Source organism: Zalophus californianus, chromosome 13, assembly GCF_009762305.2.
Source record: "Zalophus californianus isolate mZalCal1 chromosome 13, mZalCal1.pri.v2, whole genome shotgun sequence".
Classification (NCBI taxonomy): domain Eukaryota; kingdom Metazoa; phylum Chordata; class Mammalia; order Carnivora; family Otariidae; genus Zalophus; species Zalophus californianus.
In genome coordinates, this window is record NC_045607.1 from 5,532,726 (window position 1) to 5,557,890 (window position 25,165).

A 25,165-nucleotide genomic window follows, 5' to 3' on the forward strand; every position below is an offset into this window, starting at 1 on the left:
GTAAGAAACTAATTACAGTGTTAATTCATGGAAGAAATGAGAATGGGATAACCAGGTAGAAAAGTTCAAGGACCAGAGTAAAACTTCTCAATCTACTAGTTTTTATATATATATTAATTTTTACACTAGCAAATGCATTATTTTATTTTTTAAATAGTCATCAAAGAAAATAGGTCTGGCCTGGCTTAACATAAGAATGAGAATCCTAGGGATGCCTGGGTGGCTCAGTCATTAAGCGTCTGCCTTCGGGGTACCTGGGTGGCTCAGCTGGTTAAGCGACTACCTTCGGCTCAGGTCATGATCCTGGAGTCCCTGGATCGAGTCCCGCATGGGGCTCCCTGCTCGGCAGGGAGTCTGCTTCTCCCTCTGACCCTCCCCCCCCATGTGTTTTCTCTCTCTCTCATTCTCTCTCTCTCTCTCTCTCTCTCTCAAAAATAAATAAATAAATCTTTAAAAAAAAAAAAAAAAGGCGCCTGCCTTTCGGCTCGGGTCATGATCCCAGAGTCCTGGGTTCGAGCTCCACATCGCTCCACATCAGGCTCCCTGATCAGCGGGAGGCCTGCTTCTCCCTCTCCCACTCCCACTCCCCCTGCTCATGTTCCTGCTCTATCTCTCTCTCTCTGTCAAATAAATAAATAAAATCTTAAAAAAAAAATGAGAATCCTAATATTCTGCAAAATGCTAGAATCTAAAATGGGGTTCTTTGGAATTCAAGTTTTATTAGTGCAACTATTTTATGGTAATCAAATCACTTTGGATTGATTCCAAGGCAGATTTATCCCACCATGAAGACAACAATTTAAGCAATATTTTGCTCAAAAAAAAGAGCTAAGCTGTGAGCTCGTTGGGGGCTAAAACTATGTCTTATGTCTGATCCATCTTTGTATACCTAGGACCAAGTCCTGTATACAGCCACTCATTATTGATTAATGGTTGGGTTGGCTGAGCCAATAACCTAATTCTACTGTTAAGCAAATGGTTTTATAGGGAAGTTCCATGAGCCCTGTTCTCTAAGGATACTAACAGACAGCTATTATTGGAGGGGTCACTGGGATTCCACTTTGTGATGCTTAGTCTTTGACGAGATTCTGGAGATAGTAGATTTATGTAAGTACCAGCCTCACTGACCTCATTCTCATGAGCTCTTCTTAGTCTGGCCTTCTGGACCAAACACCTGCTCTCTTCATATTTTCACTCATACGCATTTCTAACTGGTATAATTCCACCAATCCAAAACTGCAGTTATCACTTTGAAAATTTTGTTATGAGGGAGCCTGGGTGGCTCAGTCGGTTAAGCGACTGCCTTCAGCTCAGGTTATGATCCTGGAGTCCCGGGATTGAGTCCCGCATCAGGCTCCCTGCTTGGCGGGGAGTCTGCTTCTCCCTCTGACCCTCCCCCCCTCATGTGCTCTCTCTCTCTCTCTCTCTCTCTCTCATTCTCAGTCTCTCAAAATAAATAAATAAATCTTTGAAAATTTTGTTATGAAGGGGCACCTGGATGGCTCAGTCAGTTAATCGTCTGCCTTTGGCTCAGATCGTGATCCCAGGGTCCTGGGATGGAGTCCTGCATCGGGCTCCTTGCTCAGTCGGGAGCCTGCTTCTCCCTCTGCCTGCCGCTTCCCCCTGCTTGTGAGTGCTCTCTTTCTGATAAATAAAATTAAAAAAAAATAATAAAAATAAAAAATAAAAGACATATCACTTTGTTTAACCAGGAGATCTCCCTCTTTTTTCCCTTATTTATTAATAAATCCTGGCTTTTTAAAGACATCGCTTAATAGGACTGTCAAGGACCTGAATTACTATGTGAACCAGATATACTGACTTTAGTTCTTGTGGGTTTGAGTGGGCAAGTCAGATAGGTTTTCCTGTATCTAAGTCTCTTCCCTTCCTTAGAGGGAGAAGATAACCAGCCATTTGTGTCTGTGTGAGCCAGCTTCCTCTCACTTCTTCCTTCCTTCCGCATTTTTTCCTCTTTCCTTGGGAAACTGTGGAGATCAATTAATCATAAATAATTATTCTGTCATCATGTACATACCCAAGAAATACATAGTACAGATAAACAGTCCATAATTTCCATAAGAAAGAGAAAAAAATTAAACTATTTGTGCTTCTACTTTTTCCTTGCTGAACTAACGCAAAAGAAAAAGTTTAAGTGTGAGTTTGGGTAACAGTCTTGGTTCCTATACTTAGAGCTTGGTATATCCAAGAGTCTTAAAAATCTTTTTGGATATATGACCATAATAGATCTATTTATATTAAAATTTTGTTATATTCCTGACAGTTAGATGATTCTTTGGACTATAAAGAAGAGTTAAGTTTAAATTAGCTTAAAAATAACTTCATGCTTCCTCCTGATTTTATTATGATATAAAAATGTTACTGCAATAATTAATGCAAGACTTAGATTTAATTTCTCATGATTTAAACCTTCTAAATTAATAATAATAATAGTAATTCTAAGGGTTCAGTAAGATCTCACTGTTCCCACAAATTGTTTAAAATTACAAAACTACAGAACTGTATTTAATTAAAAGAACTTATAATATCTTTTAAAAATTATTTAATCTAATAAATTCTTATGTTTCAAATTATAAATATTTGATGGGTTGACCTAAATTTTAATTTCCAGATGTTGAGGTCAACTTAAAGATCTCTTAAACTAATAATAAATTGAGTTAATTAATAATCCTTGGAAATATGGACAGTTTCTAATTAAAGGAAAAGATCCAAACACTGGGAACCACATACAGTTTTAAATTACCCTTCCTCCTTATTTTTTTTTTAAGATTTTATTTTTAAGTAATCTCTACACCCAACGTGGGGCTTGAATTCATAACCCCAAGATCAAGAGTCATATGCTCCACCGACTGAGCCAGAGGTTCCTCCTCCTTACTTTTTACTTTTATTTTTTTTAGAAGGGGGGGTAGGGGGAGAGGGACAGAGGAAGGGGGGAGAAAGAATCTTAACCAGGCTCCATGCCCAGTGCAGAGCCCAACGAGGGGCTTGATCCCACAACCCCAAGATCATGACCCGAGCCGAAATCAAGAGTTGGATGCTTAACTGACTGAGCCACCCAGGCGCCCCCTCCTCCTTACTTTTATGTATAAAATACCCATAGATTAACTGAATGTGTAAATTTCTCTAAATGATGCTAGATCCATGCTTATTTTACCATCTTAAAATTTGTTAAAGTGACATAAAATGTATGCTCATGGAAAAAAATTGCTAGACAGTTCCTGATTTCCTGTCTTCGAGGTTTCTAAAAACTTTTAACTTTAAAGTTGGTACTTAATATAAATGGTGACAAAGAAACAAGAATATGTGCATAACACAATAAATGTGGTTTGTCTAATTTTTTTCATTAAGGAAAATGTTAGTTTATTAAGATGATAAATCAATATAATCTATACATTATTTTATTTAATGTGCTGATACAATTAGTTATATTTTACAACTAGTTAAAAGCTTTATTCTTATCATCACAGTTATCTATTTCTATTATATTGATCTAGTATACATACCTAGTATATTGATTAAATCAAAAGTTAATAAATGATAAGAGAAAACAAAAGACAAATTTGAGGGTAAATTATTAATGGTAAATATAAAGGGTCTGAGGAAAATAAACTCTGCCTATAGACGGTGAATTTGAAGGAAATAATGAATTGTATTTAAAAATCATGGCAATGTTGGCTCAATGTTAATAAATTTATTCATAAAGAAAAGGACTTATAAATCTCTTACTGAAAATAGTTAGATGGATAACAGGCAAAAAAGAAAATGCAAATTTGGGTTATCTTCCTGTAAAGTGACCAAGTTATTCCACTGCCAGATAACAGATTCCTTTCCTTTTTATCATCAAAATATTATGTTGACTGTCTGAATTTTCTGGCATACTCAGGAATCATTTTGAAAAAAGTCCTTTTTTAAAGTTCCTGTAATCATTTTATTTATTGTTGCGCGTTTCCAAATTATTGCCTTTAGCAATTTCTTGTTTTTGGATACTCTGATTTATGTCATATATACAGAGAGAGTAGGAACATGCATTTAAAAACACACAGTATTTCTGACTTGGCAAATCAGAAAAGTGAAGCCAGAAAACTGAATGCCAAAGAGAGTGGGTAATCCTAGAAGAGAGAGAGAGATGGGGTGATCTCCAAGCTCCCTGGGGTGATCTCCAAGCTCCCTACACTCATATTTCTAACTGACCTTTGAACTACTCACGCTCATGCATGGGACAGACCCAAAACAGCTCAGCTAAAGACAAAAGATGTTAAGACATGGGAACTGCCCCCTGAGAAACAAGTTTGTAATTCAAACCCAGCCAAGAAAATTACCTGATAAGAGAAAGAAAACAACAATTATTGCAGAAAAATAACAGAACCTAGGATTTCTACAAGTTGACATTCTTAATATCCAGGATACAATTCAAAATTACTCAACATACAAAGAATCAAGAAAATGGACCAAGCCTACCCTGCTGATGAACCAATATGTTGGAATAAACACAGATTTTTTTAAAAGCCATTATAAATAACTCAGTGAAGTATAATAAAACATGTTTTCAATGAATACAAACTAAGCAAGGAAATAAGAAATCTCAGCAGAGAAATAGAAACAAAAAAAATCAAATATAAATTCTAGAATTAAAGAAATACAATTGTTGGAATAAAAAAAATCCACTGGATGACTTAATGGCTGAATGGACAAAGAAGAGGAAGTGTATGTAAATTTCAAGAAAGATGAATAGAAATTTTCCAAGGTGGGGGTGCCTGGGTTGGCTCTGTCAGTAAAGCATGAGACTCTTGATCTTGGGGTTGTGAATTTGAGCCCCATGTTGGGTATAGAGATTACTTACAAATAAAATCTTTGGGGCGCCTAGGTGGCTCAGTTGTTAAGCGTCTGCCTTCAGCTCAGGTCATGGTCCCAGGGTCCTGGGATCGAGCCCCGCATTGGGCTCCCTGCTCAGCGGGGAGCCTGCTTCTCCCTCTCCCACTCCCCCTGCTTGTGTTCCCTCTCTCGTTGTGTCTCTCTCTCAAATAAATAAAATCTTTAAAAAAAATAAAAATAAAATCTTTCCTTTTTTTTTTTTAAAGATTTTATTTATTTATTTAATTGACAGAGAAAGCAAGAGAGAGACAGCGTGAGGGGGAACACAAGTAGGGGGAATGGGAGAGGGAGAAGCAGGCTTCCGGCTGAGCAGGGAGCCTGATGTGGGGCTCGATCCCAGGACCCCGGGATCATGACCTGAGCTGACGGTAGTCGCTTAACCAACTGAGTTACCCAGGCGCCCCACTTTTTTTTTTTTAAAGAAATTATTCAAGGTGGAGAACAGAAAGGATTGGGGGGAAAAAGAACAGAGACCTGGACACTTGTTAGATGAAGTCAAATGGTCTACCATGTGTAACTGGAATACCAAAAGGACAGAAGATAGAGAATGGGGTAGGAAAAAAACTGAAGTAAGGGCCCCAATCTGCATAAACTTGGTGAACTACAGAAATTTGAAGATGCAAGATGCTAAATGAACACAAGGAGAAACAAAGTAGCCAGCAAGTCACAATCAAACACTTGAAACAAAAAATAAAGAGCAAATCTTGAAAACAGCAAGAGAAAAAAACATACTGAATTGAGGGGAACAAAGACATAGCCAAAAGAGAGGGGAACAATATCTTAAAAAGGGCCAAAAGAAAAAAACAAACACCTGTCAACTCAGAATTTATATCTAGAGAAAATATTCTTCAAGAATGAAGGCAGAGGAAAGACATTTTTAGATAAAAGAAAGAAAATCTATCACCAGCAGACCTGTGCTAGAAGACATATTAAAAGTTCTTTATGCTGCAGGGAAATTGTATCAGAGCAAAACTAAAATACTAAGAAAAAAATGGTGAGCTTCAGAAATGGTAAATGCAAGAGACTCCTTTTTTTAACTTTTTGGCTTTTTCCTTCAAATTTATTTTAAAACTACATGGCTGTTTGGGGCACCTGGGTGGCTCAGTCGGTTGAGTGTCTGGCACTTGGTTTTGGCTCAGATAGTGATCTCAGGGATGTGAGATCAGGCCCTGTGTCCAAGGGCTCTGAGCTTGACGGGGAATCTGCTTGGGATTCTTTCCCTTTCTCTCTCCCTCTGTCCCTCCCCCAGCTCAGCTCACATACACACACTCTCTCTCTCTAAAATAAATAAATAAAAATCTTAAAAAAAATTTAAAAAGTAAAAATACATGACTGTTTTAAAGCAGCTCTTTTTTTTTTTTTAAGGTTGGGGGCAGAGGGAGAGGGAGGCAGAGAATCCCAAGTAGGCTCCACACCCAGCGTGGACCCCTATGCGGGGCTTGATCTCACAATCCTGAGATCATAACCTGAGCAGAAATCGAGAGTCAGATGCTCAGCCCACTGAGTCACCTAGGTACCCCTTTAAGCAACTCTTATAACACTGGTGGTGTTTTAATGCATGTAGATGAAACACATGTAATAAGTACAACTTAAAGGACAAGAAAGAAATGAAAGGTATAAATTTCAGTATTTCTATATTTAACATGAAATAGCACAATATTAATTATAGATGGATGGGGATAGTTGATGTGTATCCATAAGGTAATAGCTAAAAAGGATAATGAAGCAAAGCTAAAAAACTAAAAGGAAAATTAAAAGAGAAGTCTAAAAATTATTCAAATATTTAAAGTAAGGGTAGAAAGGAAGACCAGAAAAACAAAAAGCAGAGAAAACAAGTAACAACAAAATCAAACGGTAGACCAAAATCCAATCATATCAGTAATAACATTTAACATTAACAGACTAAACATTCCTTTTGAAAAGCAAAGATTGTCAGAATGGATTAAAAACCAAAACCCAAAAACCAATGTTATGCTGTTTGCAAGAGATAAACTTTAAATGTAAAGGCAGAGGTAAATTGAAAGAAGACAGAAAAAGATATAACATGAAAGGATAGGCAAAAAAGACTGAATAATCATATTAATATCAAGTAAAATAGACTTCAAAACAAAATGCATTATCAGAAGTAATAAAAGAACAATTATCATAAACATGTATGCACCTAATAACAGATTCAAAAATACATGAAACCAAACTGACACAATTAAAGAAAGATAATTCTACAGTAGCAAATGGAGATTTTAACACCATCAACTGATAGAACTAGACAAAAAAAATTCAGCAAACACACAGAAGATATGAATCACCTTGACTTAATAATATTTATAAAACTCTACCCAAGAAAAAAGGATACACATTCTTTTCAAGGTGTATTTTATATGGTATATTTACTAAGACAGATCTCTCTTGATAAATAGAACAAGATCTATATCTATATCTATCTATATACTTTAAAGATTTTATTTATTTATTTGAGAGAGACAGAGCATGAGCAGGAGGAGGGAGAGGGAGAAGCAGACCCCTGTTGAGCAAGTAGCTCAATGTGGGGCTTGATCCCAGGACCCTGGGATCATGACCTGAGCTAAAGGCAGACGCTTAAGCAACTGAGCCACCCAGGTGCCCCAAGATCAATATATTTAAAAAGAGTAAAATTATATAGGGCATGTTCTTTGACTACAATGTAATCAAACTAGAAATCAATACCAGCAAGATAACCAAAAACTCCTAGTATTTGGAAATTAAACAACATGCTTCTAAATAATCATTGTTTCAAAGAAGGAATCACAGAGAAATAAAATATTTTGTACTGAATAATAATGAAAATTTAACTTATCAAAACTTGTGAGACACAGGAAAAAGTAGTGTCTAGAGGGAAATTTATAGCTTTAAGTATCTATACATATGTAAATAGCTATATATATGACAATCTATGAAATGAACAAACCCCTTGAAAGATGCACATTACCAAAACTACGTAAGAACTAGAAAACTTAAACAGCCCAATATCTATGAAAGAGAATGTATACTTAAAAACCTTCCCCACAAAGAAGTCTCCAGGCCCAGGTGGTTTCACTGGTAATTCAAACATTTAAGAAAGAAATAATATCAATCTTTCAGAAAACTGCAGAGGAAACACTTCCAAACTTATTTCATGAAGCCAGTATTACCCTGATGCCAAAACCAAACAAAGATATAACAAGAAAAAGGAACTACAGATCAATATCCCTCATAAACATAGGTGTGAAAATCCTTAACAAAATGTTATATAGCAAGTCTAATAATACACAAAAATATATCATATCAAATGGAGTTTATCTTGAGAATGCAAAGTTAAACATTTGAAAATCAATGTAATTCACCGTATTAGAAGAATAAGGGGGAAAAATCATATGATCATTTAAGTAGATGCAGAAAAAGCCTCTGACTAAATTTGATATCACTTTCATAATAAAAACTATCAGTAAACTCTGAGGGTTGCTGGAGGGGAGGTGAGTGAGGGGATGGGGTAATTGGGTGATGGGCATTAAAGAGGACACTTGATGCCACGTGCACTGGGTGTTATATGTAACTGATGAATCACTAAACTCTACTCTGAACCTAATAATAGACTGTATGTTAACTAACTATAATTTAAATTAAAAAAAACAAAACAAAACACCTCTCAGTAAATTAGGAAGAGAAGAGAATTTCCTCATCCTCATTAAGGGCATATATGAAAGCCCTACCACTAACCTATATGTAATAGTGAAAGGCTCAACGTTTTCTAGCTAAAATCAAGACTAAGGCAAGGATGTCCAATTTTATGGCTTCTATTTAATATTGTACTAGAAGTCCTAGTAATGCAGTAAGGTAAGAAAAAGAAATAAAGGAGCGCTTGGGTGGCTCAGTCGTTAAGTGTCTGCCTTTGGCTCAGGTCATGGTCCCAGGGTCCTGGGATCAAGCCCTGCGTTGGGCTCTCTGCTCCGCAGGAAGCCTGCTTCTCTCTCTCCTACTCCCCCTGCTTGTGTTCCCTCTCTTGCTGTCTCTCTCTCTCTGTCAAATAAATAAATAAAATCTTTAAAAAAAAAAAAAAAAGGAAAGAAAAGGCATGACCGTCCTTATTTGTGAATGTCACAGTCTTTTATTTAAGGACAGAAAAATATACGTTCTCTTCAAAGGCATGGTATATTTACTTAGAAATATCCTAAGAAATAAGACAAGATCAATATATTTATAAAGATTGAAATAATACAGGGTATGTTCTTTAAGTATAATGGAATCAAATTAGAAGTCAGTACCAAAAAGAGAGTGACAACAACAACAAAAACAACATTCCAAGTATGTGAAGTATTTGGAGGAAACCCTGAGCAACCCACATAAAAAAACTACTAGAAATAATAAGTGAATTTAGCAAACTGCAGGATATAAGTTCAGTAGACAAAAGTCATTTTTATTTCTAAACATTAGCAATAAAAAGAAAGATAAATTTAAAACCAATGCTATTTACAATATCATTAAAAATGCTTAGGGGAGGGGGTGGGGGGATGGGTCAGCCTGGTGATGGGTATTAAAGAGGGCACGTTCTGCGTGGAGCACTGGGTGTTATGCACAAACAATGAATCATGGAACACTACATCAAATACTAATGATGTAATGTATGGTGATTAACATTAACAATAAAAAATTTAAAAAAATGCTTAGTTATACATTAATGAAAGATGTGTAAAGCCTGTACGCTGAAAATTATAAAACATTTAAAAGGAGGGTGTTATTCGAAAACAATGAATCGCGGATCACTGCATCAAAAACTAATGATGTATTGTATGGTGACTAACATAAAATAATAAAATAATATTAGAAGAAAAAAAAGAAAATAAAAAAAAACATTTAAAAGGAAAATTAGAAAAGACCTGTTACATGGAGAGACATACTACATTCATGGACTGTAGAATACTGATTCCCCATGAAGCCAATATTAATATGGCAATCCCCTCAGACTGACAACAGATGTAAGGCAATCCCAATAAAAGTCTTAGCAGGCTTTTCTGAAGAAATTGACAAGCTAATTTTAAAATGATATGAATAGGCAAAGACCCAGAATAGCCAAACAATTTTGAAAAGAACAATAAAATTGGAAGACTTGCCTGAAAACACATTATAAAACTACAGTAACCAAGATAGTATGACATTGGTAGAAGAATAGACATGTATCAGTAGCCCAGAAGAGTCCATATGTACGTCCATATTTACATGAGCAAAACCCAAAGAAATCAATACCAACACATATGCTAGTCAAACTTCTAAAAACTAAAGACAAAGAAAAAAATCTTGAAGACGAAGAGAGAGAAATGATACTTACCTATAGGGGGAAAACAATTTGAATGACAGTAAATTTCTCATCAGAAACTACTGAGGCCAGGGGCGCCTGGGTGGCTCAGTCGGGTTAAGGGTCTGACTCTTGATTTGGGCTCAAATCATGACCTCAGGGTGGTGAGATCAAACCCTGCACTGAGCTTCATGCTCCATCCTTGAGATTCTCTCTCTACCTCTCCCTCTGCCCCTCCCCACTGCACACACATGTGTGCTCTCTCACTCTCTCTGAAATAAATAAATCTTTAAAAAAGAAAAGAAAAGAAACTACAGAGGCCAAAAGGGAATGGAACAACTTTTCATGTGCTGGAAGAAGAAAACAGGCAACCCAGAATCCTATATCCACCAAAAGTATCCTTAAGGAATAAAGAGAAAACCAAAATATTATCAGATGGAGGAAACCAAGAGAATCAGTGGACAACAGACCTACACTAAAAGAACACCTAGGGGTGCCTGGGTGGCTCAGGTCATGATCCCAGGGTCCTGGGATCTAGCCCTGCATCGGGCCCCCTGCTCAGAGGGGAGTCTGCTTCTCCCTCTCCCTCCCCCCTCCCCCCGACTCATGCACGCATGCGCTCTCTCTCCCAAATAATTTTTTTTAAAGATTTTATTTATTTATTTGACAGAGAGAGAGAGAGACACAGCGAGAGAGGGAACACAAGCAGGGGGAGTGGGAGAGGGAGAAACAGGCCTCCTGCTGAGCAGGAAGCCCGACGCAGGGCTCAATCCCAGGAACCCTGGGATCATGACCCAAGCCGAAGGCAGACGCTTAATGAATGAGTCACCCAGGTGCCCCTAAATAATTTTTTTTAAAAGAAATAAAAGCATATGTGCACACAGTGATGAGTACAAAAATGTTCACAGCTGCACTATTCATAATAGTCCCCAAACTGCAAGCAACACATGTTAATCACTGGTAAATTGGAAAGCAAATTGTGCTTTATCCATATCATGGAACATTACTTAGCAAAGAAAGGAAAGAAAATATTAGTACATATATATGACAACGTGAATGAATCTCAAAAGATTATGCTAAGTGGAAGAAGTCAAAGAGTCTATGATTTCTGTATGACTCCATTTATATGAATTTCTTGAAAAGGTGAACTACAGAGACATAAAGTCTATGGGTGATTTTCTGGGGCCAGTCGTTGAAAAGGACACAGGAAAACCTTTAGTGGTGAGGAGACTGTTCTATAATCCCAACTGTGATAGAGGTTACATGATTATACAACAAAATTCATCGAAATGCACACTTAAAAATAGGTGGATTTTATTATATGTAAATAATACCTTAATTTTTAAATAATTACTTTAAATAAATCACCCAACCCAAGCCCTAATATTCTATAAACATCCTCCCCTGACTCTGTCAAGTTAGTGTTCAGTGTTCTCCACTACATGCTTTCCTTCCTCGACAAGTTGTTGGACATGGAGCACATTAAGGAAATAAATTCCCAAATCTCAACCTCCCTGTGCCACTTCCCTATGCCAAACCTGCCCAAGAGGATGCACCTGCAGGCTTCCCAGTAATTCTCTCCGACGCCCTACTGTGGTCACCCTCCACGCACTTTGCTAAAGTAAAGCTTATGCTCACTTACACTAAACCTCACTATGGAGCACTACTTATGGGTACGGACACCTCTGGAGGACAACCACAGGTACGAACACTGGCGACAGTGAAGCCTTCTTTCCTCGTGGCACCTTAAACCCCCAGTCTTATGACTCTCCAGTTTTATCCATGTTTCTATTGACGGTGAAGCATGGGGTTCAAAGAGGGGTCCCTGGGGTCACTCTGAATTCATGTATGTCACAGAGTGGGGTGTAAAGACAGTTTGTATAACCACCTTGCTTCTTCGCCACCCCCCTTCATAATCTTAAAGAACTCGTTGCTCCTGTGGGAAGATGCCTGCGGAACAAAGTCAAGAGTTAGTAGGGAATACCGAAGGGACAAGTGCTTTCTTTCATGCAGGTAACAAACCATGGCAGAGAGCTGTGGAATTTCCAAGAAACAGATACGAATGCTGGCCAACACCAATCTCATAGCCTGCCTCCTGCGTATTTTCACTGTTCTCAGTAGTGAGGAGCTTGGCAATCATTCTCCATTTGCCAAAGGATTCTTAGATATTGTAAATCCATATTTAATTTTTACTTGGGCATAAGTCTCCTTCTCCTTGTTACTTATCTACCTTTTCTGATGATTGGAATAACATACTTAGCAGTTTTAGATGAACTTAATAGGAAAATGTTACAGATTCCACTGCAAGCAATGACTTTGAAACATTCATTTACCTTTTGTAAGCCCCACACTTAATACTGGGTTCAATGTTTTCTCTGCCTTTTATTAATGATGCCTACAAAGGAAATTAAATCATACTCTCAGAAGCAGAACATCCACTATGATATACAGATGTAGGATAAAATGTTTTAAAAGTGCAACCTAGAAAGAGATTTCTTAAATATTCAAGAAGCCAGGAGAAAAAGGTCTGGTAGATACTCAACAGGAGTGGTTACTCCTGAAGGGATATCAAGAGAAAGAGACATTTACTTATTTTAAAATAATGAGCAAATCCTTACCTTTGTAATAAAACCAACTACAACCAAAAGTATTCATCAGAATAAGAATTAAAAGCTAATCATTTGTTTACTGGAAGCTGTATCAGTTTTGTCCTGCTAAAGAAATTAAAATCAAAGAGGAGGGAAAAGAGGAGAAAAAGGAACAGGCACCTGGTCTAATCTCCTGATGCAGTGTCTGGGCTTGAGAACAGGCCCCTGGTTCCTGGCAACAGACATCTGCACCTGGAATCACAAACACATCAGTTCTGGGAGCGGAAGAATATCCTGTGTTCTTTTACTGCCAAAATATTCCTATATGGAAAATGCCTGGACTAACTGTCAAGCGCAAACAATAAAGAACTTGGCAACAAAGAGTTAAATGTTAACCAGCGTGTTGTTGAATGTTTTGTGTGCAGTCACCACCTAATACTTAATATATGGACTTAACGTATGTAAAGCATTGAGAGCAGTGCCTGATACAGTTAAGACTAATGCAAGTTTGCTATTATCATCATTATACTGCACTCTAGGTTAAAAGTGTCTCACTGGTTCATCCATTCAGGAAGTTTCTACTAAACACCTACTATATGCAAGGTAATCTGATGTGTGCTAGGATTTGATAAAGCATAACACGGGCAAGATCTCTATGCTAAGGAAGCTTGCAGTCCAGGAGCAGAGGGGTACTGAACAAAGTTTCACATTAATTAATGTATGATTATAAACGGAGATACATTCTCCAAAGATAAGAACAAATCCTATAGGAGAATATAACAAAAATGAAAGTTTATATATAAAAAGTTCCTAACGAGAAGGGGTGCCTCGGTGGCTCAGTCAGTTAAGCGGCTGCCTTCGGTTCAGGTCATCATCCCAGGGTCCTAGGATGGAGTCCTGCAATGGGCTCCCTGCTCAGTGGGGAGTCTGCTTCTCCCTCTCCCTCCGCTGCTCCCCCTGCTTGTGCTCTCTCTCTCTCTCTCTCTCTCTCTCCAAAAGATTTTGGAGAGAGAGAGAGAGGGAGAGAGAGAGCACAAGCAGGGGGAGGGGCAGAGGGTAGAGGGAGAAGCAGGCTCCCGGCTGCGTAAGGAGCTCGATGTGGGACTTGATCCCAGGACTCTGGGATCGTGACCTGAGCTGAAGGCAGACGCTTAACCGACTGGGCCACCCAGGCGCCCTTAAAAAAGTTCTTAATGAGCAGCGTATGTTTTATAAATTCCGACTTTTAAAAGGTTCTCTCATTAAAAATATGTTTAATAACGTAATACAAACTTGTTTTAGAAAAGTCAGAGTTGAAACTACTAATATCTTAAAAAAAAAGAAACCACTAATATCTTATTTTCTATTTCTATGCAGTTTTTGTTAAAATTTGATTTTAATATAGTGGTATTATACCCAAAATAGAAATTTATATCCCACTTGGGGCACTTGGGTGGCTCAGTCAGTTAAGCATCTGACTCTTGGTTTCAGCTGGGGTCCTGGTCTCATGGGTTGTGGGGTTGAGCCCCACGTGGGGCTCCTCGCACAGTGGGGGGTCTGCTTAAAAGATTCTCTCCCTCTGCCCCTCCCGCCCTGATATACTTGTGCTCTCTAAAAATAAATAATCTTTTTTTTCTTTTGAAGATTTTATTTATTTATTTGACAGAGAGAGACATAGTGAGAGAGGGAACACAAGCAGAGGGACCGGCAGAGGGAGAAGCAGGCTTCCCACGGAGCAGGGAGCCCGATGTGGGGCTCGATCCCAGGACCCTGGGATCATGACCCAAGCCGAAGGCAGATGTCTAATGACTGAGCCACCCAGGCACCCCTAAATGAATCTTAAAAAAAAAAGAAACTTATATCCCACTTAAAAATATACTGATTACTTAATATACTGATTATTTAATTAGTCCAGCTCTGGCTTCTTGTTAAGAATTTTTCCTGTTTACAAAGTGAAAAACACTTATTCCCTAATTTATCTGGTCTTCTCAGTTGAAATTTCTAAACATCAGAGTCCCTTAAGGGAGAATATACCTAAACCACAAAGGAATCTGGTCGGTTTTACACAATGAAGGTACCAAATTGAACCCTAAAACTACTGAATACCGTAATCCATGGATCATGTCTGAACACAACTCTGTTCACACGTGCAGTAACTTTGCGCAGAATGCTCTAGTCTGTCAGGCTCGTGCACTTGTGATATCGTTGGGAAAACATTTTTAAAAACAAGAGCAAAGGAACAGCTACAGGAACAGACTACCCTGAAACCACTTCCAGGAACAGGGTTTGTTTAAACAAAACGAATTAAGTGAAACCAGCTGCATTAAGGGTCGATGCCATCTGAAGGGGAATTCTCAAACCACCCACTTTATAGGATCTTCCTGTTGCTATAAATGACATATTTAGTGGCCCACTAGCTATAGGGCAGCCTGGCAAGGAGCAGGTCGCCACTGAACAAAAGGGCCAGCCGGTACAGGTGGGTGCCCACAGAAACCTGGGCCCCACCAGCCGGCGCACAGCGTTCTGCTTCCATACCACTCATAGGACGAAGTGCTGAGGAAATGTGAAGGCAGCCCCTGTATCGGGGGGTGCCAGCAGAGAGGGGCCCACAGTCAGGAGTAATCAGCTTATCCTGCCAGAGGGTCAGTTGATGCTTTCTCACAAACTGACAACAACAAAAAACGCCACTAATGAAATATAGGCTCTGGGAAACTCTAAAATGAACACTTTTTGTCCTGTCTGAAAACCAAAACAGACCTCAAGGAAAATGGAGCCTGAATAATAATAGCTAAGGTTTCATGACTTGAAATCATCTTCCTTAGGTTATAACAAAAAGCATAAGAAAGAGCTTGCTCCTCTGAAGACTTACTAGCAGCAACAGAGCAGAGATGCCTCCGAGAAGTCATGTGACCCAGCCAGCAAGGATCACCAGTTCGGTTTCCCCATGTACCCCCAGCACAGCCAGTAGGACCGTAACCAAACAATGCAGTTGAGAAACGTGGCCCTTAATCATTTTATTTTGGAAACCAATTAGGGGATGATGAAGAAAGAAAAAACAGTGATTCATCTGTTTTGATGAAATCTGGCCTTCAGACGACAGCACAGGCCAGGAAATAGACATATTTGTATGGCCTAAGGTATCTTAAACTTGGCCTTTAAAAAAAGTTTCTTCCCAAGCTCACAAAATGAACATATGAGCTTGTTTATGTACTCAACCATGACATATTCTGCTAACTGTACGGATGTAAGCTCACAGGTAAAAGGAAAAAAAAGAGTCTACATATATGACCTAAGGGCAGTCACAAACTTTGCAGTCTGAAGCACTAAAATCAACAAGATAGCAGCATACCATGACCTCCCTTGTCATCTATAGGCTAATAATGGTGGTGTAGGTTTGAAACTGCCCTCGTTTGCTGAGTTCATCTGCCTCTTTAAAAGCAGGCAGGGGCGCCTGGGTGGCTCAGTCGTTAAGCATCTGCCTTCGGCTCGGGTCATGATTCCAGGGTCCTGGGATCGAGCCCCGCATTGGGCTCCCTGCTCCGCGGGAAGCCTGCTTCTCCCTCTCCCACTCCCCCTGCTTGTGTTCCCTCTCTCGCTGTGTCTCTCTGTGAAATAGGTAAATAAAATCTTAAAAAAAAAAAAAAAAAAGCAGGCAAAGCTTAGTTCTAAAATTCAAGCCAAAGTGTGCCTTCACAACACAGCTTATATGGACTCAAGCTGTTTCTCAGAATAGTCGGAAACTTCTAGAGTGAGTGGAGAGGGTAATACCAACAATGTCTTGAAAAGTATAAAGAACATTCCAATGACAGAAATCCTGATTAGCAGGGATACCACCAGGCAAAAATTCATGATCATCTGGGCCCGGGGTTAGACTTCACAATAACTATGGAGAAGAAAGGGGGTGGATGCTAAGTAACTGAAGGAGTTAAGGAAATGCGCAACAAAATAAATCTGTGGAAAACGCTTTTGAAGAAATTCATCAGTATGGACAGGGATACTAAAAATAAGCAAATTTCATGTGATCCTTGGTGGCTGATTAAAGTGTTCCCTATGTCAGTTACAACTAAAAAAAGAAAAAAAACAGTGATAGTCCTTAGCACCCTTTGTAAGGCATTACTATGGAGAGGAAAGATGGGATTAGTGGAGAGCGTAAGACGAGAAAGCGGAGAGAAGCCATGAGGTCTAGTACCAGAACTCTGCCACTTCCCACCTTCATATCAGAGGCAAGTCACTCGGCCCCTCCACGCCCTACAACCTTCCACACATCTGGATAGTACCTGCCATCTCGGAGGATACCAAATGAGATGATGGAACAGCACTACTGTTGCTGAGCACAACTATGTAAGCAGAGGTATAATATTATCTGATCTCCTAAAATATCCTGCTCAATCTTCTTCACACATCTTAACCCCTCCCTGAGCTGAGTACACCACTCCCTGTACCGTCCAGGGCCGCCACATCGGAAATCGTGTTTCATGGGGCTACTGTTTGTCACAGAGGAAGAGGTAAAACTGGAGGACTGGGAAATAAAGAAACTCTTGGAGAACCAATGGGGGCAGGAAGGATCTGAGGGAAAGTGGAAAGGAAAAAAAAGAGAGAGAGAGAGAGAATGAAGAGAACAAGCAGAGAGATGCAAGTTGTCGAGTCCCTGGCAAGCTGCAGAGGTTTCCTGGACTTGTGGCCTTGGGCTACCATGTGGCCTCTTGAAAGTCAGAAACTGAAGTTCTCAATCTGAGCAACCAACTCAGCGTCAGGAGAAAGGAACAATGACGCATTAGCAATGAAGGACTTAGAACAAATTCCCAGAGGCCGTGAAGACTCAGCTTAAGTGATGCTGTGTTCTGGCAAAAATGTAGGGCTTATCTCAGAAGGGAACCCCCGGGCACCCTCTATCTACTTCCGAAATAGAAATGCTGTTCTGTTTTCAACTTTTTATTTCTTACTCCCATTCTGTCTGGCTCAAAGATGATCTGGGCTGACGTCCAAGCTTGATCCTAAACCAACTGGGGTCTTTAGGCAAGTTTATCTACCTCTCTGGGTCTATGCAACGTCTTCTTAAATTTTAAACCTTCTTTCTTTGGGTGACTTCCCTTCTTGAAATACATCCTTGAGAAAGTCCCTTAGTGATGGATTCTCAGTGGCAAATTCCTTTGGTTTCTATTCATCTGAAAATGTCTTTATTTTTTTTAAGATTTTATTTATTTGCTGGAGAGAGAGCGAAAACAAGCAGGGGAAGCAGCAGAAGGAGAGGGAGAAGCAGACTGCTTCCCTGCTGAGCAGGGAGCCCGATGCAGGGCTCGATCCCAGGACTCTGAGATCATAACCTGAGCTGAAGGCAGACGCTTAGCTGACTGAGCCACCCAGGCGCCCCATGAAAATGTCTTTATTCTTGAAAGACAGTTTCATAACTGTCTAATTCTGGTTAAGAGTTATTTTCTCCGCCTACTCCAAAAATAATATTGTACTGTTTCAGGGCCTTTACTCTTGCTGTAGAAAAGCCAGCTGCCACTCCAACTGTTGTTCCTTTGTTGGCAATCTGTCTTTTCTCTCTAGTTATTTTAAGAATCTTTTCATCTTTGATTTTCTATAGAGTCACAATTCTTTGCTTTCCTTTTTGATTGCTTTGGAATTTGATGGGCTTCCAGAACCTCAGAATTTTTTTTTTTTTTAAGATTTTATTTATTTGACAGAGAGAGCGAGAGAGCACAAGCTGGGGGAACAGTAGTGGGAAGGGAGAAGCAGGCTCCCCGCCAAGCAGGGAGCCTGATGCGAGGCTCGATCCCAGGACCCTGGGATCATGACCTGAGCAGAAGGCAGACACTTTACCATCTGAGCCACCCAGGCGTCCCAGGACCTGAGAATTTTTGTCTCTCTACCACCCTTAGATCCTGGGTCAAGAGGCCTCTGTCCCAGATTCCACAGTTTAAAAGACTCCAGCTCTCCCCACAGGGTAAGAGGTCCGAAGGCTCAGGGATGTGTCCACCCAGAGCCTGACTACTATATTCTAGGCCCCTGGAATTGCCTACCTTATCAGCTCCAAGCCCATATTCAGGGCTTGTCTGGTTCTCTTCCCTATTCTACTCTGAAAGCAGAATGTACCAGCACTGTGGGCACAGGCCAGAGGTGTCCTCTAGTGGCATATTTGTTAGGAGTGTGAACAGAGGTTAGATATGCAGGTGGAAATATCTATGCACGTGTGCATGAGACCCCTCACAGTACAGAATAAAGCTGGGAGAAGAAGGGGAGAAGGCTGGGCTATATAGGCCAGGATCTGGCTCAGTCCATGCTGCTACGTGCCTATGCAAAACTCTGTAGAGTTCAAGAACTATAAAGTTAGAGGCACCTGGGTAGCTCAGTTGGTTGGGTGACTAACTCCAGCTCAGGTCATGATCCTGGAGTCCCAGGATCGAGTCCTGCATTGGGCTCTCTGCTCGGTGGGGAGTCTGTTTCTCCCTCTGACCCTAACCCCTCTCATGCTCTCTCTCTCTCTCTCTCAAATAAATAAATAAATAAATAAATAAATAAATAAATAAATAAATAAAATCTTAAAAAAAAAAAGGAACTATAAAGTTAAACCTGGCTTTCTAGGTTATTATGAAGGCATATTTGTCAAGGTAAAAATATTTTATTTAACAGTTTGTTACACTGTTAACTTTTTGTACATATTTAAACATTTGGTTTGTGGGCCTCCTTTATACTGTTACACTAGCCCCCACAGATGACAGGGGGAGGCCTGATGCTAATCCATTATTAAAATACTCACCCATTATCTCTTTCAATGCTGCTCTCTGCCATTCTGCATAGCATCTTCTTCTGGAACTCCAATTAAACACAAGTTGGAACTTCTCACTATATACTCTGTCTCGTAACCTCTCCTATTTCCCATCTCTTTGTCTCTCTACTACACCTTGTATTACTTCTTCAGATTTGTCTTCCATTTCACTAATTCTCTCTTCAGCTCTAGCTATTCTGGTATTCAACCCTTGAATGTTTACTTCAATAATTATGCTTTTTAGTTCTGGACATTATGTTTGGTTTTTAAAACAAATTTGCTTAGGTTTTTTTTTTTTTTAATTCAGACCTTTCTCTGTCCTGTGTTAATATTTTTAAAATTTAAATTCATTTAACATATAGTGTATTACTAGTTTCAGAGGTAGAGTTCAGTGATTCATCAGTTGTATATTAACACAGTGCTCATTACATCACATTCCCTCCTTAATGCCCATAACCCTGCTTAGTTGTTTTTAATGGTATCTTTTTCTTTACTCATATTTTCAATTCCTTCTTTTGTTTGCTCAAAGTATTATAAATGAGTTTATTTTATATTCTATATCCAATATTCCTAATATCTGAAATCTTCAGAAGTCAGGGTTTACTATTATTTCTACTGACTCTTGCTCATGATATCCTGTTTCTGCTTTGTGTGTGTGTGCATGTGTGCCTGTCTGTCTGTCTATCTCCTTTTTTGGTGTGTTCATATTGGTTAAAATGATCTATGGGAACTCCCTGAGTCCAGAGAAGACTTCAATTTTCTTTTGTCAAGTGCCCAGGGAGACTAAAAACATTTCCACTTTATTTTTTTTAAATATTTTATTTATCTATTTGAAAGAGTGAGAGAGAGAGAGAGAGAGCAGGAGTGGGGAGAGAGGCAGAGGGAGACGGAGAAGCAGACTCCCGGCTAAGCAGGGAGGCTGATGTGGGGCTTGATCCCAGGACCCTGAGATCATGACCTGAGCTGAAGGCAGACGCCCAACCATCTGAGCCACCCAGGTGCCTCAACATTTCCACTTTATATCAAGATTTCCAACTTGCAGTTACTGGAGGTCAAACAAATAGTATAAAATCAGTTTCCAAACCCATGTGGGAGCTAGTCAGTAGCCACAAGTTCTCATGTCACTTGTTTTTTCTTTGCCTTCACCCAAAGCCACAGGTGAAACAATTTTCCTTACTGCTAGTCCCCAGTCCACCTTTTCCCTGAGAGTGTTGCCCCTCTGAAGTCTTGGCTTTACAAGAAATGGTTTTGGATTACTGGCCCCTTTCTCTATCATAAGAGGAGACTAAGGCTTGTCACAGGTATATTACTGCCCTCCCTCGCCCCCAACAAGGTTCTACGTCATTAGGATCTATACATTCAGGGTATCATCAATGGAAGGTTTTATAAGGAGTGGATCATTTACATGGCCACACAATGTATAGGTTGCTTTTGTGTCGCCAGAAGACAACTAGCAACTATCCAATGAAGAGACCAGACCATACCTTGACTAGATAATCAAAATTAGTATCACTAATTTCAGACAGAAGGACACTGTGTGCACCCAGATGTGTTACCACGAGAAAGACATATTACTTCTATAGATTTCTAACCGGGAGTATGTAACAAATCTAGTAATAAGGAAACATCAAACAAACCAAAATTGAAAAACATTCTATAAAATAACTGGCCTATATTCTTTACAAATATCCAGGTTAAGCAAGACAGAAATACTGCAGAACTGTTCCAGATTACAGGAGATTAAAGACATAACAAATTAACGCAATCCATGACCCCGGACTGGATCCTAAACTTGTGGAGGGGGTGGGGATGCTACAAAGGTCATTACTCAGACAACCAAGAAAACTGGAATATGGACTACAGATTAAATAAGAATATTGTTGGGGCTCCTGGGTGGCTCAGTTGGTTAAGTGGCCGGCTCTTGATTTTGGCTCAGGTCATGATCTCAGGGTCCTAGGATCAAGCCCTGCTTTGGGCTCCATGCTCAGTGGGGAGCCTGTTTCAGGATTCTCTCTCTCTCTCCTTCTGCCCCTCCACCCATGTTCTCTCTTTCTCTCTAAAATAAATCAATAAATCTTAAAAAAAAAAAAAGAATATTGTTATTGAACTTAAATTTCCTAAAACTGATAATTATACTATAGCTAACTCAATAAGAGAATATCCTTGTTCTAAGTAAACACACTTGAAGCATTAAGGGATCCAGGGACAAATGTTACAACCTAATCTCAACTGACTCCGAAAAATGAATTTTATGTCCATACACAATTCAGAGAGAGAGAGAAAGAGAGAGAGAGGCAGTGACAAAGAGACAGAGGGAGGGAGGGAGAGAGGGAATGGGAGAGGGAGAGAGTGATAAAGCAAATATAATATGGCAAAATGTTAAAAATTGATAAACCTAAATAAAGGGCATGTGGGAATTCTCTTTACTATTCTTGTAAATTTTCTCTAAGTTTTGAAATTATTTAAAAATACAAAGTGAAAAAAAGGGGGTGGTCAAACTTGAGCCAACTGGAGACATGGTAAACAGAATAAATATACATATAGTACTATATACATAGTACTTGCATTAGCAAACTGTATTGATCTGTGAGGAACCTAAAACTCTATTTTACCTATATAATCCTGCTGAGGGACTGGCGAAGAAACAATACAGAGTTCTACTCCTGCTTAAGATAAAGAAAGCCATAGAGAACACCACTCCCATCCTAACAAGAAAAAAACTAGAGAATCTATAAAATCATAACTTTACTTGAGCTAATCAGAAAGATGAGGTCACAAGGTAACCAAGTGAACTGAATTCTAAAGAGTGACAAGTCCCTCGAAGGAGAGACAGACATGCAAACTGTGTGACCTTTCACAAAACACAAGAGGAAAGGGTAGCTGCCATAAAATTAGGTAAGAGGAGAATAACCTCAATTATACTGAATTCTTATAAAGCCAAGTGTGGCCGTGTATAATATATCAAATCCCTGGGAGTTCCAAACACAAGGGCTGTCCAAACTCATTTGCAAGCTCTTTTCCATGGGGGCCTCTACCAAATGCTCTTGAGAAAGCCTGGGAGCAGAGCAGGAGATTGGAGAAAGCTCCCCTCGATACTGGACTGGGACAAAATCTTGCCCATTTCTTAGACCCTTCTCTCATACAATGTAACAGCCTTAATCCACAGGGGGAAGGCAAGAAACCCTCCCAGCCCCTGGGATCTACGCAAAGGTCTAACTGCTTCTGGAGATGGGTGAGGCAAAGTCATCATCGGCTGGATCCTGCATTGACACAAAGCAGAAGTCTGTTACCACTGGGGAGGAGGGCACAAGGAAAATTCTATCCCACCCAAGATCCTCTCCCTGGCCACTCGGACACTCATATAAAAGGTAAAATTTGGGTACCACAGAGGAAAGAAGTGCTGGAATGCTTAGAAAGCCCCAACTCCAGGGGCACCTGGGTGGCTCCATCAGTTAAACATCTGCCTTTAGCTCAGGTCATGATCTCAGGGTCCTGGGATCGAGCCCCACATTGAGCCCCACATCGGGCTCCCTCCTCAGCGGGGAGTCAGCTTGTCCTTCTCCCTCTGCTTGCCACAGGGAGTGATCCAGAGACAGGTCTATGGAAGCAGCCCACCATGTGGTTGAGAACCTCACTGGAGGGTGTGAATGGGTTGGAACTGACCTACAGTACAGCCTGCTGGGTGGTCTGTGACAGCTGCTAAGTGTTACTGGGCATCCTGCACACTGGTCCCCTGAAAACCACACCCCACTGAAAATCAGCACTCAGGAAATAGGAAAAGAAGCCCTTCCTCCCACCTTGCAGTGTCCCTTCAACATCCTCTGTTGGCAAAGACTAACATTAAGCTAGCTAGCAAAGGAGAAACGTTTAGAGTCCAGATCCCATGTCTCAAAGCAGGGCAAAGAATGGATTTGGACATGAGTGGCAATAAATTGGTAATGGGCACAGATAATGAGGGAAAGGGAGGACAGAACAGTAGTTAGACTGAGAGGGAAATGGGCTTTTGCCTCACTTTCTAATTGGAACTCTGGGACAAGATCAGCCCGCACCCTCCCACCGATGCCAATATGGATGGCCACAGACTAAAAATGGTGGCACAGTGTGGTAGGCTAAGGAAGAGAAAGAATCTGAACCTCCTCAGTTTCTGTGTGGTAAGAAAGGAACTCAAGTTCTTTTCCACCTTGCGGGAAGAAACCAAGTCAAGAGCCATGACATCTGCCATAGAGCGAATATACTGAAGGGCAGACAAGGACAGCCCCGGACCTGATGGGAGACTGAAGAATAAAACACAAGGTCACTGATCATACTTCACTGAACGTCTGCACAATGGTCCTAGGGACGAGACCCAACCAGATCAATAAAGCATGGCCAAGGAGCCCTCCCTCACTACGAGAGATCTCTTCATCCCCCAAGGCACCCAGATGTCATGTTTTAATGGGGATGAACAGGGGAGGGTAGAAAATGTGAAAGACTAAGAATTTACCCAAAAGATAATGTTTAAACCAAAATAATGTAAGACTTTGTTAGTTGGCTAATTAAAATGCTTTCCTTTACTTCTCCCCACTACAGGATGGCAATTTATGAGGAAGACAGACTGGTGATTTTTTTTTTAAGGCTATCTCTGCATAGCTGGGTAGTAGTATATAAATCTATGAACCTGCTATGCTACCACATGTCTTCAAAAATGGAAAAGAACAAAAAGAACACACAAACTTGTATATGCATAGAATGTTATACTTCTTCAAATCTAACCATTAAACCATGGCATTCTAGTGATTATAAGATCCATCCTGATTTTATTTATTTTTTTATAAAGATTTTTGTTTATTTACTGAGAGAGAGAGAGAATGGTAGAGAGAGAGCATGAGAGGGAAGAAGGTCAGAGGGAGAGGCAGACTCCCTGCTGAGCAGGGAGCCCGATGCGGGACTCGATCCCAGGACTCCAGGATCATGACCTGAGCCGAAGGCAGTCGCTTAACCAACTGAGCCACCCAGGCACCCAGATCCATCCTGATTTTAGAGATGTTTTTAAAAATGTGAAATAATGTAAATTTTAGAATTAAAGCAGCTCTGAAAAAATACAGAAGAAACTGGCAATGTAAGACCTTTAACTGAATGCCTTCTTTTCTTGCTTTAATTTTCTACTGTTCATATGTGAACTTAAAAACATACATGTTCAAACATCGATACCGTTCATCTTAAATTCTCTCCTTACAAGACAACCTTGTCATTCTCAATTTTAGGGAAGAACTTAAATTTCTACCTAGCCACATTCTAATTCCAACAAATATTTCCAATTCACAGCCACTGAAATTCAGATGTAACCTACTACTCTACCCCTTTGCCTTTCAGGGTGTATATTTTTGGTCCTCCCTCCCCATTTTCTTACCAGAGCACACTGTGTGAACTGGTAAAGGAAGGCACACTATCTCTAAAGCAGGTGTGATGACTGCCAGGCTCACTGTTCCACACAGGGTGCAATAACTGCCACCTACATCAGCTCTCGGGAGTTCACACAGAGGAGGCCAGAAAGAGGCCCAATTTCATATTCCACATGAGAGTGCCTCATGGGTGGCAATTTTCAACTTCACAGGAGTCTTTATTTCCATCAGGCATTCCTTTCTTTTTTTT

General features: G+C 39.9%; 1 protein-coding gene across 1 annotated transcript in view; it reads right to left on the reverse strand.

Annotated features, from left to right (window-relative positions):
- ABL1 (ABL proto-oncogene 1, non-receptor tyrosine kinase) overlaps nt 1-25,165 on the reverse strand; it is a 144,290-nt gene that overhangs the window by 63,218 nt on the left and 55,907 nt on the right. The window lies entirely within an intron of this gene.